Genomic DNA, 17,039 nt, shown 5'->3' with positions numbered 1-17,039 from the left:
GGAAAGTCTGTTAGGCTCTTCTCTTCAATAAACCACTAGAAAACCGGAAGTGGCACTGTGGCTCAAGCGGTAGAGTGCTTGCCTAGAGCTGAAGAGTGCAGGGACAGCGCCCAAGCCCAGAGTTCAAGCCCCGGGCCCACCAAAAAAAAAAAAAAAAAAAATAGAGACAGTCATTAATGCTAGAGGAGAAACAAAACAAAGCAAAATGCACACAAATGACAACTTAAGATCAAACTAACCCACAAAGAAAATGTATAGCTCCAATGGCTTACTGGTGACTCTACCAAATGTTGGGAAGAAATAATATTACTTCTAGACAAACTGGTAGGAAAGATTAGAGAGGAGGACAGACATCCTCATTCACTTTACCTCATTCACTTTACAGAGCCTTGCTTTAAAAAAAAAAGTACAGTAAATGAAAACAATGAAGACATGTACAAAATTTCTAAAGAAAATGCTACCAAATGAAATTCTATAATTTATTAACATAGTATCATCTTCAAGGGACTCTACCTGGGAATGCAAGTTTAGTTCCATATGTGAAAATCAATGTACTGTGAGACTAAATTAAGAGCAAAGTCAGATAGCTACCTCCACAGAAAATGCATTTGACAAAACCCAACATGCTTCCTGATTTAAAAATTCTCAGGCTAGGTGCAGTGGCTCATACCTCTAATTAATCCCAGCTACTCAGGATGTTGAGATAGGGAGGATTCAAGATTCAAGACAAGCTCCAAGTAGGAAGTGATGCTGTGGCTCAAGTGGTAGAGAGCTTGCCTTGAGCTAAAGAGCTAAAGGACAGCACCCAGGCCCAGAGTTCAAGCCCCACCACCCACCAAAAAAAAAAAAAAAAAAAAAAAAGACAAGCTCTGAGTAAAAAGCAAAAGGACTGTATCTGAGAAATATCCTAGAGCAAAAAAGGCTGGAGGAAAGGCAAGCTGAATGAGCACAAGGCCCTAATCCAAACCCAGACACTGGCCAATATATACATGTGTATACAGACATATAGCTATATAGATATGAGTACTGATACATGCCTCAACATGGCTGAATCTCCAAGTAGTTATGCTGAGTGAAAGAAGCCAGACTAAAAGGAAAACATATCGCATGATACTGTTTACACAGGATTCTGGGAAATGCAGATAAATGCTACTTGGGAATGGGTAGGAGGGGGCAGGAACAGTGGGGAGGAAGAAGGAGAGATTACAAAAGGCCATGGGAAACTTCCCAGAGTGATGGATATATTCATTATCTTGATTGTGGTGATGGTTTTCTGGGTGTACACATTTGTCAAAACCTAAGAATCTGAACACTTTAAATATGTGTGATTTATTATATGTCAATTATACCTCAATAAAAGCTGTTTTTAAAACAGGCGAATAAATCAAGGTTATACTGGAGGGGGGGTAAAAAAAAAAAAGCAGATGAAACTGGCGTACCTTCCCGGGCTCTTTTAACTTAGAGGTTCTAAAATTGTCTTGAAATTTTAAGACTCATCTGCTCAAAGATCCATAATCATTTATTTCCAGAATGCAAACACATCTCATTCTGTCATTTGAAGCTAACGATAGCGAGACGCTGGGTTTTGTGCTAAGTCAGATGCTGTGATTCAATCATACCCTCCATCTCCAGGTTTTCCCCCAGAACACAGCGGCCCCTGTTCACCACAATTAAATCTCCTCAGCCCCTCCCTGGGGGGGGGGCAGGGAGCCCTTAAGTGCCCAGTGTGGAAAAAGGGCCAGTCCCTTCCATAAGAGTGGGCAGGCAAAGGGGTCAGGAGAAGGAAGGGGTCTCCTGAATGCCATCCGCCCTCAGGAAAACCCCAACAGGGATTTCTAGTGAGTTTTGTTTTGCCTTTTTTCCTTCTTAGTGCTTTCACATTTTATTTTTGTGTATTCTTAAATAAATAGCCTTTTAAGGGAAATTTCAGGTTTACAGAAAATCTGAGCAGGAAGTACAGGGCTCACCCCAGCCTGCGCATCGCCACTCATCCTGTGTAAGTGAGACGCAGTGATTGAAACCCATAAACCGATACTGACCCACTATGAGCCATCCAAGTCCACGGCCTCTTTGTGTTTTATAGTCTGTGAGGTTTGTCAAACGGGTAAGGTCCTTACCCCTCTGTATAACCGTATCGCAGAGTAGCTCACTACCCAAAAAAATCCTTGGTTTTCACTTACTCATTCTTCCTGCTCTTATCCCTAACCCTGACAGCTACTGATTTGGTTTGGTTATATTTGCTTTTGAAACAGGAGCTTGAGATGTAGCCAGGCTGGTCTTGAACTCACAATCTCTTACCTCTGCCTCTCCAGTGCTGAGATTACACACACGAGCCACTTAGTTTTGATCTTTTCATTGTCTCTGAAGTTTTGCCCTTACTGACAAGGAAAACGCAGGTGGTAGGGCTAGTCTGTCATCTCTTCAAACGGGATCCTTCCACTTCCTGTGCAAAGGTGGTTCCTCCGCAGCTTTCTGGTCTCATGACTCATTCTTTTTGTTTGTTTGTTTTTTTTCATCACCAAGTAATATTCCATTGTGTGGATGCACCTGTTGTTTTTTTCCAGTCATCTACTGAAGGCTATCTTGACTATTGCCACTGTTTTACTTTTTAAATGTTGTACTTTGTTGTCTAATTTTTAAGTCATGCAAATACTGGGGCAACCTAAATGCCCCACATCTAAGACCTGGCCTGAGGTGGACTAGCCACAGTCAGGTCTCTGTAGAGGCTGGAATGACCTGGAGCTGGTGTTGGTGAGGATGTGGAGCAACCAGAACTCCCACCCTCTGCTGGTGGACTGGAAACTGGAACAGTCACTCTGGAAGTCTATAAACCTGAATAGGAACGTCCTCTGTAACCCAGAAACTCTGCTCCCCCCAGAAATATCTTTGTTCAGTTCCCCAAAACAAAGTTCAAAGCAATGTTATCCATATAGTTAAGAAATACCTATCAACAACCGAATGGAAAAAAGCATGAACTATCCCCCGACCCCCGACCCCACCCCGTGGAATACTGAACAGCAACAGAAAAGAATGAATTACCAATCCACACAAAAACAGGGATGAATCTCACTGACAAAAACGATTAAGCAAAAGAAGCCAGACACCAAAGGAAGCACTCTTCATGATCCATCTAGAATGGACAGAACTAAGCGACGATGCCAGCAGCTGGATTTCCTGGCTGCCTCTGGGGCTGGGCTGGGGAGTGAACCAGAAGTAGGCTGGAGTCTTATCTGGTATTCTGATGTGAGTGGTGGCTATGCCAAGCTGGATGATACACATAGGGTTAGTGCCCTAGGCAAGGTATATTACCCCTTGATTCATAAACTTCAATTAGGATGTACTACTCTGGAGCCGTTGGTACAGAAACATGATCAGCATTGGGACAAATGGTCCATTTATGCAAATTATCTGAGCATCCATCTGCATTCTGTCTACCCACGTGCCCCTGCCCCACCCCGTGACCACCACTGTGCACCCCTGCTGTGTGCCAGGTGCTGCCTAGGTCTGCCCACCCTTCAGCCTCATAGCAGTCATAAAAGAGGGAGACCATTACTGCCCCACTTTACAGATAGGGGAGGCTGATGTTCAGAGAGCTTAAGTTGAAGTCAACTAGCTAATGAGCGGCACCGCTGGATTTGAATCCAGATCTTCTGACACCAAAGCCCTTAGTAACCCCACTTCTCCCCCAACTATCTGCAGTCTATGAGGCCCTGGTGGGATCTGGTCTCTGCCCCGTGGGGAGCCTTGCCTCTTCTTCACCCCAACATTTAGGCCTTTCCCATCAGTTTGTGTATTTGTGGTCCCCTCTTCCAGGAGTGCTAGCTCGGCCCTGGGGATAGGGAACGGGGGATAACTTCTCATGCCTCAGGTCTTGGCTCCAGTGGTACCTCCTCCAGGAAGCCTCCCCCACCCCCAGCCTGGAGCACAGTTCCCATGAGCTGCTCCCACTCAGGACCTCATCGCTGTCCATAGTTTATCTGCTCTTGCGTTTTCCAAGGGCCGGTCCATCAACGTCCGTGTCCCCTCTGCCCACCACATGGCCTGGCATGGAATTAATGAATCTACCAGGGCAGGCTGACCTGAAGAAAAATCTAGAAGTTGGAGTCATAGAAGGAGGTTGCTTGTTATTGTTGTTGTTTTTCTGCCAGTCCTGGGGCTTGAACTTAGGGCCTGAGTACTGTCCTTGAGCTTCTTTTGTTCAAGGCTAGCACTCTTACCTCTTGAGCCACAATGCCATTTCCAGCTTTTTCTGTTTATGTGGTACCAAATCGAACCTAAGGTTTCATACATGGTAGGCAAGCACTCTACCACCAAGCCACTTTCCCAGCCTAGGCAAGGGTTTTACACTGACTTCTGCTCAGCGTTGCTCCATCACTTCCCATGTCTGTGAACCCGGGTCCACCGCCCTCCCTCACCCTCCCTACCCCTCCCCACATGCACTCCCAAGCTCTGCCTCAGCCCCAGTGGGCAGTGTATTAATAAACGGGAGGAGAAGGTCACCCAGCTCACAAGCACTGAGCTGTCCTTGACTGGGGCAGGCACAGAGAAAAATGTGCTGAGGTGGGGGAGAGGAGAGAGCACTTCACCAAGCAGTGAGCACGTGTGAGCTATTTCTGATTCCCACCCGGCTAGCTGGGCACAGTACATCTGCTGTGGGAGCCTGGGCAGCCTGGTGAGCAGAGGGTGGAACCAGTGCCTGGCCACCTAGCCATGCTGGCACCTGACCCGGCCTCAGCCTTGCTGCAGGCTCACCCGGACCTCTCCAGGGCCCGGAGCCACGCGGCCGGGGCCCTCAGCCTGGCATGTGTCCCTGTGCAGGATCCCATCCTCAGTTTGCCTCTGGCTCTCTGCTCTCACACACACAGCCAAGGCCTCCTCACGCTGGGCCTTTGCACATGCTGTGTGTCCTCTGCCACAAATGCCCTCTAGGGTCTCCAGGTGTCCAGTCCTGCTAAACCTGCAAGTCTCAGGCTGGGCTGGAGAGCCTGGCCCTCATCATTTCCCTTGTTGGGATTTCCTGCTGTCCTGACAGATGTCCTGAGGTTGCTGTCCAGGCCTGTGGTCCCTCCCCTGACCGGGCCATGGTTGCCTCGACGGCATTCACCTCTGTCCCCAGGATCCAGCAAGAGTCTGGTCTGTAGGAGGCACACAGCCGCACTTGCAGCTCTGAGGGCAGAGAGGGGCTGGGGTGCCCAGAGGCAGCAGGTGCAGGCAGGCTGTGGCCAGTGGGCGCAGGGAGAGTACGGCCTAGACACTGTCAGCAGAGAGCCGGCACCTGTCTCATCAGCCAGCAGCCCCCAGAGTCCCAGGCAGCCGAGCAAATGGCTCAGGGAGGCTGAGACTCCAGGTACCAGGTGTGGCTGCTCATAGCCCTGCCTCCCCCGCCCTCACCAAGCAGAGAACAGAGCATTTCATCTAAATATATCTGCTCCCCAATGCGGGACGAGGGGAGGGGGTAGGGCCCCAAACAGGGCTGCCGCACAGGAGAACCAGGGCACCTACCCATGGACTTGGCCTCCTGCTCGGGGCTCAGGGAGTCAGTCACACGGTGCCAGGGAGCAGGGCTGGGCCTGGCAGGGACCCTCCAAGCAGATATCCCACTGCCTGACCTTGTACTCAAAAGCTGCAGCCTGGAATGTGGGCCATGTCCAAACAGGCCAGCAGAGGAGGGAGGGGACACAGAAACAGGTCTGGGGGTGGGGTGGAGATGCAGCGCCTGGAGAAAGAAACAGCTCCAGCAGGGTCCCCCCAGGGGCCTGGGCCAGTGAGGCCCAACCACCCCAGCTCCACACCTGTTAGGGGCCAGGATTCCCTTTGAGTTCTTGGAGTTCTCCCAAGGAGCCTAGGTATGAGACAGCAGATCAAGGCCTAGATTCAGACAAGAAGCTGGCAGTTCCGCCCTTGTCCACACCAGGCCCCCAGGCAAGTCACTCCTGTACCTCAGTTTCTCCACCTGAAAGCCAAGGATAAGCCTGATTCTGTCTGTGCTAGAGCTCACCCCCAGGCTCTTTTTGCTCAGGCTCGCCCCTTGGGGAAGCCCAGACTCACTTTCTGCCAGCTGATCTAGACCAGGCTGTGAGGGAACAGTGAAAGTTCCTTAGTGGGAGGTGGGGCAGTCACAAGAGCAAAAAAACATCAGCTGCCATTTCTTAAGCATCTGTGATGAGCCAGGCCCTCTCACATCAAGCCTTGAGGCAGGCAGTGACACCGTCCCTGAGGGAGACACTGAGGCTGGTGAGGAGACTCACACCGACCCTCAAAATCAGCTTACTCCCTGAGGGTGGGCAGGGGGTCGCCCCCGTGGAACTGAAGCAGATGCAATTTCTCTCTCTTTCCACTTACTTTTTGCTCTTTCAACTAAAAACCAAATTGGAGGAAACCCCATTGATTAAAACAGCTGGACTCAACACACATGGACAGATCTGACCCTCAGAGCCTACTAGGTGGCTACACCAAGTCTTCAGAAATCTTCAGTCACCTGTGGAAGGAGATGATGATGATCGCTGCGCCAGCCTTAACACTGCCACAGACTGTGTGCACCAAGCTGAGGACCAGCCAGACCCAAGCCTTAAGGAGCAAGACATGGATTCCTTTCCTGGGAGGAGATCTGCAAACTCTCAGGCTCTTCCAGGTTGGAAAGGCAGCCTGTGCGGCTCAGCCTCAGGTGCCAGCTCCAGGTAAGGCAGTGGTGCCAGGAGAGGGGAGTGAGAAGAGAGGGGGCTACAAAGGGACACACTGGTCTGAGCTGTTGCATCACCTGCCTCAGTAATGGCCATCTGGGGTGCAGGTGGGGAACACTGGGTGGGGTACAGGCTATGGCACTTGGTGACTTCCTTCCACCTCTCTACTCCTGGCTGTGTCTTCTGTGGGTCAGGTCCAGGCTGGGTTCTGATGGCACCATACAACCAGAATAAGCCTCTGCCCTGGAGAAGGCTCTGTTTGCTGGGAGAGGCCCATAGCTCAGTCTGCTGGAGGGAGGGGACTGGGGACCCACATGGGAGGAGCGGACAGACAGGGTGCCTGGAGAGGGTGGAGACTCCGCTAAAGGACATTTCTGGTGGAAAGGCCGGTACCAGTAGAAGCTAGAAGGCTGGAGGAAGTGGAGGGTTCTGGAGTCCTTCAAGCAGCTGTGGGCTGGGCATGGTGGGGACAGCAAAAGGGACACAGGCTCTGAGAGAGGCAGGTGACAGAGTGCACCGCCCTGCTGAGAACTCTGCACCAGCCAGGTGGAAGTAGGGGACAGGGGGACTTCTAGATCACTCTTCCGTGTGCGGAGGACACAGGCACAGATTACATGGCATCTTGGTCAGCGGCCACAAAGCTGCTTGAGAAGGTGATGTGCCAAGGGGGAGAAGCCCAACTTCCCACCCGTGGCTCTACACAGAAGGCTGCCTCCATGCGGCCCTCCAGGAGTGCCTTGTCACTCATCAGACTAGCCTTGTGCACCATTCCTGAAAACTCAGCACTTGGTGGGCCTTGGTGACCCTGGCCCACGCTGCCCCCTCCCAGGCTGTCTGGCTGTCAGCAGAGGGAGGCAACAGACTGGGTCAACAGAGATCAGGAAGATCTGGCCTTTGTCTCGGCAGGTGGGCAGCCAGCCAACGCACCCAGCCATGCCGGGAAGCCTGGGAGGGGAGAGCCAGGAGAGCTCTGTGGATCTGCCCTGCTCTGGAATCTTCCGTGGATCCTTAGCTCCTTTCAATGAGAGGCACGCACGCACACAGGGGGAGGCTAAGAACCCAGAAAGGAAGGTACAGCAGCACCCTACCTTGCCACAGTGCCTCGGGAAAGCTGCTCAGATGTCCTGGCTCTGGCTCAAGAACAGCCAAGGCAGGAGTGTCTTTAAACGGCCACGTTTCCAGGCTCACCTCAGTTGCTGCTTCACAGTGTTGAACCTCAGTTCCCTGGTAGGTCAACTATCACTCTATGGCCTAGCAGGCCTATGTGGCCCAGCCAGGACTCCTCAGGCCAACCTCCTCCTTGGCCTCCCCAGACCACGCCCCTTTGCTCTCTGCCCTGGCCCACCTGCTGGCCCACCAAGGTGAGGCTGTCCCATCCTGGGGAGCGGCCCTCCCCGACCCCCAGCTGTGGCGTCGCTCAGGTCTCATTCCCTGGGGTGGCCAAGGCTCCGTTCATCTGGGAGGTTATGTAAGGACTGCAGACCTCCCGGAGGATCATGGGCTCCACGGAGTGGGGGCCGGCAGCTGGTCTACTGTGTGCCCAGCATCTGCCCTGGGCATGGAGCAGGGCTCGATGCTGTTTGCTGAACCAATGCTTGGATGAAGAAAGTGGGGGTAGGGGCAGGTGAGCCGCGGGATGACACCGCCCACACTGTCCACACGTCAGCCCTGAGAACATCGACGAGAGACAATATACAGAAAGCCTACCATGAGTGGGGGCAGTATCTCACACACACACTACGCACACATAGCCACCATATACACACTTGACATACACATCACACACACACACCCCATACCCATAAACTCCCAATCCAGTACACATCCCACACACACCACACAATAGCACAGACACACAACACCCATACCACACACACACTACGCACACACACACACACACACACACATTTCGTTACATACTATACACACAACCCACACGTACCACACCTCACCTACCACACACGTAGAGGGCTGAGAAGGAGCCAGGAAGACTGCCATGCCTGGCCACACCCTTTCCCACCCACAGCCCGGGAGATGGGCGTAGGAAGCCAGGCAGAGGAAGGCTTAGCCCAAGACCCCAAGGCTGTCCCGAGCCATCGGACTCCCCGCACCCACATCATCCCTGAAAGGCCTTCCATGCCCTCGGTCCTCCAGGAACCCCTCACACCCAGAGGTGGCAGGTCCTCAAGGAGGAAGAGGTGGCAGGTCCCCTAGGAGGAAAAGGAGGAAGAGGTGGGAGCTACTGACACCTCCTCGCCTGCAGCCACACCTCGGCTTTGAGGATTGGAGCTGGAGATCAGGAACAAAACTAAGGAAATCCTAGTAAGAAGCCGGGCACTGGGGCTCACACCTGTAATCCTAGCTACTCAGGAGGCTGAGATCTGAGGATCGCGTTCAAAGCCAGCCCAGGGAGGAAAGTCCCTGAGACTCTTTTCTCCAATTAACCACCAGAAAACCAGAAGTGGTGCCGTGGTTCAAGCAGTAGAGTTCTCACCTTGAGCTGAAGAACTCAGGGACAGTGCCCAGGCCCAGAGTTCAAGCCCCAAAACCAACCCCCCCCAAAAAAAAATCCTAGTAAGAGCCCAAGGCTGGTAGGCATCCCCCTTCCCTACCCCCAACCCAGAGGAACATGGAGAGGCTCAAGGTTACCAGCTGACCTGTTGCTGGGTTTATATCTTCCTGCATGGACACCAAAGTCCACATGACCTGGGTTCAAATCCTAAGTTCTCACTCAACATCTATGCAGCCTCTGTCCTCAGACTTACAGTGGAGTTGGACGAGGCACCCCTCTCCAGCTCAGCTATAGGCCTCACACACGGAAAGCACAGGTGGCCAAGGGCCTGGAAGCCAACTTCACCCCCCAGTCCCAGTCCAGGAGCCCCCAGAGCCATCTCAATGAAGCTGCCCAGCCAGCACATGACCCAGTCCCTTACAACACATGCCACCCAACTCAGGTACCAGAACCAGAGGACCCACAGGACCCTGGCACGATGCACTTCCAGCCAGGCATCTGCCCCCAGGGGATCGGAGTCCAGGCAATGCCAGGGCTGAGCAGCAGCCAGGGGAAGCAGGCAGGCAGCTGGCGGTGGTGGGAAGAGCCTTCCCCCTGTCTTTGGCAAACCCAGATCCCAGTCTCCAAGCTGTGCTCCAGAGTCCTCCGGGCTGCGTCACCACCACCGCGCCCAGTCAGCCCACAGTGGGTGGGAGGAAAGGCCCATCTCCCTCCCTCCCCTCCGGCAGGGCCTCCCAGTGACAGAGGGCCATGGGAGCCAGGCAGCCATCAAGAACGAGGACAGAAGGCGAGTCTGTTCTCCCCTGGGGTCCCCAAAGGCTGAGCCGGTAGAGGTTTGGGGAACACCATCTACTTCTACTGCCCCAAAGAGAGGGAGACCATGAACCCCAGAGAAAGGCAGGCATCAGTCTGAGACATCCCACCCACCACCCCAGAAGAAAGCCAGTACAATACCCAAATACCCAGATTCCCGTCCCCCATCGCTCGACAGCAGCAGAAAGAAAACTGTCACTGGAGAAAGAAAACTATCTGAGCCCAGAGGTTGAATGCTGGCCCCAGCCCCACCACCTGGGGTGCCCTCAGAGCAATCAGCTTGTGCTCTGGAGCCCAGGATAGTGCCAAGTACACAGGTGACACTCAATGAATGCCTTGAGAAATCTTATGGTCTGTGCATACGCCCTGCTACCTGCCCCCTCCTACCTCTGGTCTCCACCCCCAGCAACAGGGCTCCTTCTAGCCATTCCTGGGTCTGTCTCTAGGTCTGTCGCACTGTGCAAGAAGCACCCTGCCCTAAGACCCCCCAGAAGCACACACCTTATATTTCCCTCCCCAGTGGGTTGCCTGATGTGGCTACTTCTTGTCACCTCCCTGCATCCCTGGCAAGTTGAGAAATGGGCCAGGCCAGCTGACCAGAACTGTGTGCTATGTGAACAGGGCTGGAGAGAGGCTGTCCCCCCTAACGTCCATGTGTTGGTGACCATGACCCACCCAGCTCGGGTGAGGGCCTTGGGAGGGGCCAGCAGGCGTGGTTGCTGACAGTGGACAGGGGTGCATGAGATGCTTTGAGCTGCTTGCTCAGCCAGACAGAGCTCCCCTCCGCTGCAACCCAGGGCATATGCCCTGGTGCTGCCATGTTTGACTTCCAAGAGCCTCACATCCACCCTCCATCCCCTCCACCACCATTGGCTGGTGAACACAGTGCTAAGGCAGGGTGCCTGAAGCACCTCTGATTCCTGGTACCACAGCTGCACCAGGTGTGTGGCCTTGGACAACTTTCTGCTTCTGGCCCAGTTTCCTCATCTGTAAAGTGGGACTAACAGATCAGGTGCTATGGGGACTGGAACTGAGGCCTAAGTGCGTGGAGTCAGGGCTCAGTAAACAAGAAGGCCTAGCAGGATGTCTAGCCTGACTGAAGGTCTAGCATGTTTCCCTGAACACATGGATCAAAACTGTGCCCAGCAACAAGGCTATAACCATCATCATCATCATCAACAACAACACCATCGTCAGCAGCAGCAGCAGGGATCCCCAAGCCTGGTTTTGCAACCAGCCCTGGTGAGGGGTGTAGCAAGATTCTCCAAACAAAATGTGCTTCCATTCATTTTGGGTTTTTGAAAAGGCCACGTCAGACAGCTCGGCGGGGAGGAGGCGGTTGCGAAACCCAGCACAGAAGGATCTGGGCTGCTCCTCAGCTCAGGAAGTGATGTGCTATCTGCAACAGAGGCCTCCACAGGACGGCTGCCCCTAGGACCCAGTGACTGGGGCTCCTGTACTGTGTGAGCTCATCCTCTGGCTCCGAGTGACCTCGGGCAGACCCGAACCTTTCTGAGTCTCAATTTCCCCATCTGTCAAATGGCAACAACATCCTCATCATTCCTATCCCCCAAGAGCTGGCTGGAAACAGCGAGCACTAAATGCTCCATGCACTCACTATAGAGTGCTGAGCACACCCTAAGGGTTTCTGCCTTGGCCTCCGGGTCACTAACAGGAGACTGTGGAGAGGGTATGGGAACAGAATGGGCAACCCCAACTCCCACAGGCCTTCACAAAGGAAAGCTAGTTATGTGACTCTTTTTTTTTTTTGGGGGGGGGGGTTGGTCATGGGGCCTGAACTCTGGGCCTGGGCGCTGTCTCTCAGCTCTTCAGCTCAAGGCTAGCGCTCTACCACTTGAGCCACAGCGCCTCTTCTGGCTTTTTTCTTTTTGCTTATGTGGTGCTGAGGAATCGAACCCAGGGCCTCATGCATGCAAGGCAAGCGCTCTACCCCTGAGCCACCTTCCCAGCCCCTCATGTGACTCTAGAGTCTGATGAAAGCCCCTCAGGGACAGCCTGTCCCAAAAGGTGCCCAGTGAGAATCTGCTTACCAGGATGCTAAGGTCAACCCCTTAGCAGACGGGATCATCTATCTGTTATCGGCCCCTGTGGATCCTGTGGGCACTTAAGACTCTGCATGTTGCCATCCAGGCCCACCTGGGCAATCCCGAGTCCCCTTCTGTGACAGCTGCCCTCAATATCCCCAGAGGTTTCCCTTTCTGGCTGGCAGAGTCACCAACTCCAGACAGTGGAAGCCAGGGATCCTTGAGCTCTCCAAAGCCCAGGATGGGAGCCCAAAGAGGGAACAGTTTCATCTATGGGTTCCACATGTTGTGGCACCACATGGCCACCCAACCAAAACTACACACTGCTCCCCACCAAGACCACCTTCCGTGACACATGTCCCCCATCATTCTTGAGCCACTCAGCAGCCTTCCCACCTTTGTCCATATAGGGTCCTCAGCCAGCAGAGTCGTCCTCCATCCACCCAAATCCCTGAGGCCTCCAATCCACACCAAGTGCCCATCCTTCAGGATGCTCCTTCAGCACCAGGCAGCACTGGTCCCCCAGCACTAGGGAGGACCTGGCAGAGGGATGTAGTTTACAGAACAGCCCCCACCCCTCACTGGTTTGGCACTGTATCCCCAAGCCTGGCATAGGGCTGGAGAAAACACTTGTGGCACAAAGAAAGAATGGAGGAGGGAAACTGGAGAGAGAAAGAGCTAGACAGGGAACCGGCAAGCAAAGATCTGATGCGGGAGAGGCGCTCAGCCAGACAGGCACAGACACATCCAAACATGCAGGGCCACCTGCAAGCTCCTCACCTTCTTGCAGAGCTTCTGGGGGTCCAAGAGATACCCGAGGATTCTCACTGATTCTGGCCAAAAGCCTCTTGGGCTCGCAAAGCCAGCTGAAGGTGGGAACCCACAGGGACAGTCATGTGGGCTACTGGGCCTGGCAGAGACTTCACCGTGCGAGTGGTGCAGCGTTCATTCTGAATGTCCGCTGTAAGCCTGGGGGGTAAGGAACAGCGAGAGAGTGTGACCCTGGCTCTCTCACCTACCTCAACCATAACCAGGAGCCATACCTGGCACTGCAGGGGCAGAGAGAGGACCTGGCTGTGGAGAAGGTGAGAGGGGCCCAGCCCGGCCTGGGCATCAAGGAAGGCTTTTTTCTGAGGGGGCGGGTGGGGATAATGCTTAGGTTGAGACCTGGCCCTAGAACAAGAGTTAAGCAGGCAACACAGGAGGAGGGATGGGGGTGATTTAGGCAGAGCACCCAGCATGTTCAAAGACCCTCAAGGCTGGAGGGAATATGAAAGAAGTCCGTTCCAGGGACTGAAAGCAGGCCCCAGCAACCAGAGCCAGGGAAGGAGGGGGTGGGGAGCAAGACACTAGCAAGGGAGTAGGGGTGGGGGACTTCACCAGAGGAGGGAGGGCATTGATTGAGTACCAACTATGTGCTTTCTAAAAACTGAAAATGTGAAGTTGAGGTTTCATTAGTTCATATTTCAGAATGTTTAAACAGGAGTCGTAGAATGTTATTTTTTTAACGTTTTTCTTTTTTGAACAAATGAATCTCTACCAGTTACAGATGTGTGGGAGCATACAGATCACCAGACCTGCTCTCTGTCCTGTACAGTGCCCTGGAACCATCCCTCAGTATGTAGAAACACTGACATTTAGGAAAGCCAGCAGCCTGTAAACTGCCAGAGAACCTAGCAATATGTCAGTGGGTACCCCCAGACAAACAGATACGTCACCGAGTCCTCTGGGAGCTCCGAAGTACATGTTATGTTCTGTCCCCTGTTTCTTAGTGCTACGCAACCATCCTTTTAAAAACACCAGCTCAGCTGCCAGGCGGCCTCCCGCCTCAGGCTCAGCCCTCAAACCTCCAGCTCGGTCTCCGGGCTGGCAGCGGCCGGATGCTTTCTGGGCTCCACATAACTCAGCCATCAGGCCCTGTCTATCCTGCACTTTCTCTTCAGGCTGGGTCCTGCCTGGCTCCCAGCACCCAGCAGCGCCTGGCCTGGCCTCTCGGATGGATGGAGGAAGGAGAGTACCATGGACACTACACATGGGCAGACTTGCCTAAGTTGACTGCCATTAAACCAGCGCCTGGAGGCCCCAGAGCCTCCCCCACCCCTGCACACACACACACACACACACACACACACACACACACAGAGGCACCGACGCCTGCCTGCCCCACGTGCACAGCCAGCACCTCCAGAAGCTCCGGGGACACTGCTCCGGGGAGCCTGCTGCGGAGTAGCTGCCAACCAACGGCCAGCTCTGGGGCCTGGTGGTGGTTTCCCAACGCTCCAGCCACCAACCGGCCAGGGCATCAGCTCCGCAGCCCCACCCAGGAGGCTGGCTCAGGCCACCTTGGGTCCATCGTGGGGGCCGGGGAACCCACAGTTCAGGGAAGGGAAGAGCGAGGTGACCACCGGAGGAAGGGACAGGATTCTGCCCCGACTCCTCCAGCGGGCACTGGGGGATGGTGGAGCAAGCCTCCTGCCGCCGCCTCCAGCCTGGCAGCAAGCGCTGCCCGCTTCCACAAGTGAAGGCGGCCAGGACCCTCCCCCGGCCCAGCCCCCAGCGCGTCCCGGCCCCGCAGGTGGAGGTGCGGGGCGCCCCCTCCCCCCTCGGCTCTGCCCTCCGGGCTTCCCATCCTCCCCCCACACACACACACACAGCTGGCCTTCGCCAGCCCAACCACCCCTCCTCCTCCATTGCATTTTCCTTTTCCTCCACCACAGCAACAGTCGGTGACAACCCCGTCCCTGCAACACCCAGGCCGCGTGGAGGGAGGCGAGCGACGGGGGGGAGGGGGACGACGGATGGCGGGGCGGCCGGGGCCTCCCGCGCGCCCCGGGCGCGCACGTCCCCTCCCAGCGGGCCCCGCACATCTGGACCCGGCCGGCCGCCGGGGCCGCCGCACCGCCGGGAGCGCGAACCCCTTCCGTCCCCGCGGGCGCCGCACGTGGGGGCCGCCGCTGGCCATGTGAGCGAGCGCCCGGCCCGGGAGCCCGGGTCAGCCCGGCCGCTCCGGGGCGCGCAGACGCGGGGGGGCGCCCGGGAGGGGGCAGGGCCGCCCCCGCCCCGGCGCCGGGTCCCGGGAAGAGCGCGGGGAGGGGGAGCCGGTGGCGCCCCGGGCTGGGAGGAGCAGCAGCCCGGCCGGCGGGCAGGGGAGGGGTCTGCCCGCGCCCCCCTCCCCGGCCGCCCTGCGGATGGAGGGCGGGCCTGAGAAGGGGGCCTCCCCCGCCCCGACAGCCCCCCGACGGGGGACAGCCGGGGAGCCCGGGGTCCGGGTCCGGTCTGGGCAGGGGCTCCAGGCCCCGGGCCGCCGCCCCCGGCCGAGGGTCCGGACGACGCGGATGGGGCGATGGCGCTCAGGCGGGGGGGGGGGGGGTCGGCGGCCGCCCCGCTGCCCCCGGGCCCGGCCGGGGGTGAGGAAGGCCCGGCCGGGGGGGGGGGGCTCCGTCCGAGGGGCCCAGCGCGCCCGCCCCGGATCGGGGGTCGGCCCACGGCGCGCGCCCCCGCGTCCTCACCTGCGCTCCGCGCCCGCCGCCTCCGGCCGCTCCGCCGCGCGCCGCCCGGCCCGCTCCGCTGGCAGGTCCGCCCGCCTAGGCCCCGGCTCCGGCCCCGGCCCCAGCCCCGGCCCGCCGGCGCCCCATGCCGCTCCTCCGGCCGGCGCGGCGCCCCAGATGCGGCTGCGGGAGGAGGAGCCGCGCGGCCCCGGCTCCCCGAGAGCGGCGGGGAGGGGGCGGGGGGCGGGGAGACGCGCGCGGGGGAGGGGGCCGCGCGGCTGCGCCCAAAACCAGGCGTGGATCCGGCCCCGGGGCTGCGGCGGGGGGCGCGCGGGGGGTGCAGGGGGCGGGGGGCGGGGAACGCGCGGATCCCTGCGCCCCGGCAACCCAGGGGCAGCGGGAGGGTCTCGGGGGCTGGCCAAGCTCGATCGCGAGCCGGAAGAGCGCTTGGGAATCTGCGGGAGGGGTCCAGAGAAGGCAGGCTACTGGAACAAGGTCACACAGCGCCCGCCGCGGGGCTGGCACGGGGACTTGGAACCCCAGGCTTTCAAGCGGGCCGGCGGGAAACTGAGGCGCAGGGATGATGAGCCTGGCCTAGGTCACACCGTGGGAGTCATTGGTCTCCGACCTCCCAGTGACCGGGTGGCCCCTCCCGGTTCCTGCACAACCCTTCCCACCCACCCCCACCCGCCGGGACCCTCCTGCCTCAGGCCGCACTGGGGACCTGGGTGCCCGTCCTACCTCTCCGGGGACTCTGAGTATGGCCTAGAGCCCACCTCTCTCTGAGCTCTGGTTCTGCCACCCACACAGTGGGGCGGTGCGGGGTAGGGGAGCGCCTGGCTGGCGCCGGCATCCGTGGGTGTCAGTGAACACCTCCTCCCGGCTCCCATCCCGCACAGCCTTTGGGGAATGCCACTTGAGCGCAGGAGAGTTGGAACAATGGGCAAAGGGGGCCAGTCAAGTCTCCTCACAGCTCCTTTTCCAATCTTTTCCACTGTCTTCCCTCATCCCTCAAACTCAGATCCCCACCTGGAAACTGTTCCAGTGTCCAGCCGCTGCCTTTCCCTGTGCCCGCAGTGCCCTCCCACCATCTTCACCTGACAAACTCCTACTCATCCTTCAAAACCCGGAGCAATCACGCTGCCTACTAATCTTACTCCATGCATACCTCCTTCTCAAGATCAAGAACATCCGCCCCTGCGCCTGGCGTCTGTGTTGGGTTTGTCTCTGTCTTCCTGGGCTCTGACAGCTGGAGGAGAGAATGGCTCAGAAGAGATGATACCCGCAATATACTGGAGGCCTTCCTGGCGCAGCTGGGAAGGAGAAGTAGGGGATGAGAGACAGGTGTGTATCAGGGCCGGTGTGAGTGGATATGGGTTAGGGCAGGTTAGGGAGAAACAGCTGGAGAGATCTGGGCTGATCCAGGATTCAGGGAGCCAGCCAACCCAGGCAGCCAGGCTCTGGACAGCCAGGAGGCTCTGGGTCCGGCTGGAAGGGGCTG

General features: G+C 56.7%; 1 protein-coding gene across 5 annotated transcripts in view; it reads right to left on the bottom strand.

Moving 5' to 3' along the window:
• The window catches only part of Dlgap4 (DLG associated protein 4), a 157,073-nt gene extending 144,091 nt beyond the window's left edge, over window positions 1-12,982 (bottom strand). For 2 of the 5 annotated variants that reach the window (XM_070007219.1, XM_070007220.1), the window contains exon 1: window positions 12,831-12,979. The gene's annotated coding sequence lies outside the window, so the exon portion shown is untranslated. Of the gene's footprint in view, window positions 1-12,830 lie in introns of all 5 variants that reach the window. The other 3 variants (XM_070007221.1, XM_070007217.1, XM_070007218.1) reach the window with 3 other exon arrangements.
• Window positions 12,983-17,039: the final 4,057 nt, after the last annotated feature.

The sequence above is a fragment of the Dipodomys merriami genome, unplaced genomic scaffold, assembly GCF_024711535.1.
Source record: "Dipodomys merriami isolate MVZ:Mamm:240054 unplaced genomic scaffold, mDipMer1.0.p SCAF_7, whole genome shotgun sequence".
NCBI lineage: Eukaryota > Metazoa > Chordata > Mammalia > Rodentia > Heteromyidae > Dipodomys > Dipodomys merriami.
The sequence above is the reverse complement of the archived record's forward strand: the minus strand, read 5'-3'. Positions and strand labels throughout refer to the sequence as shown.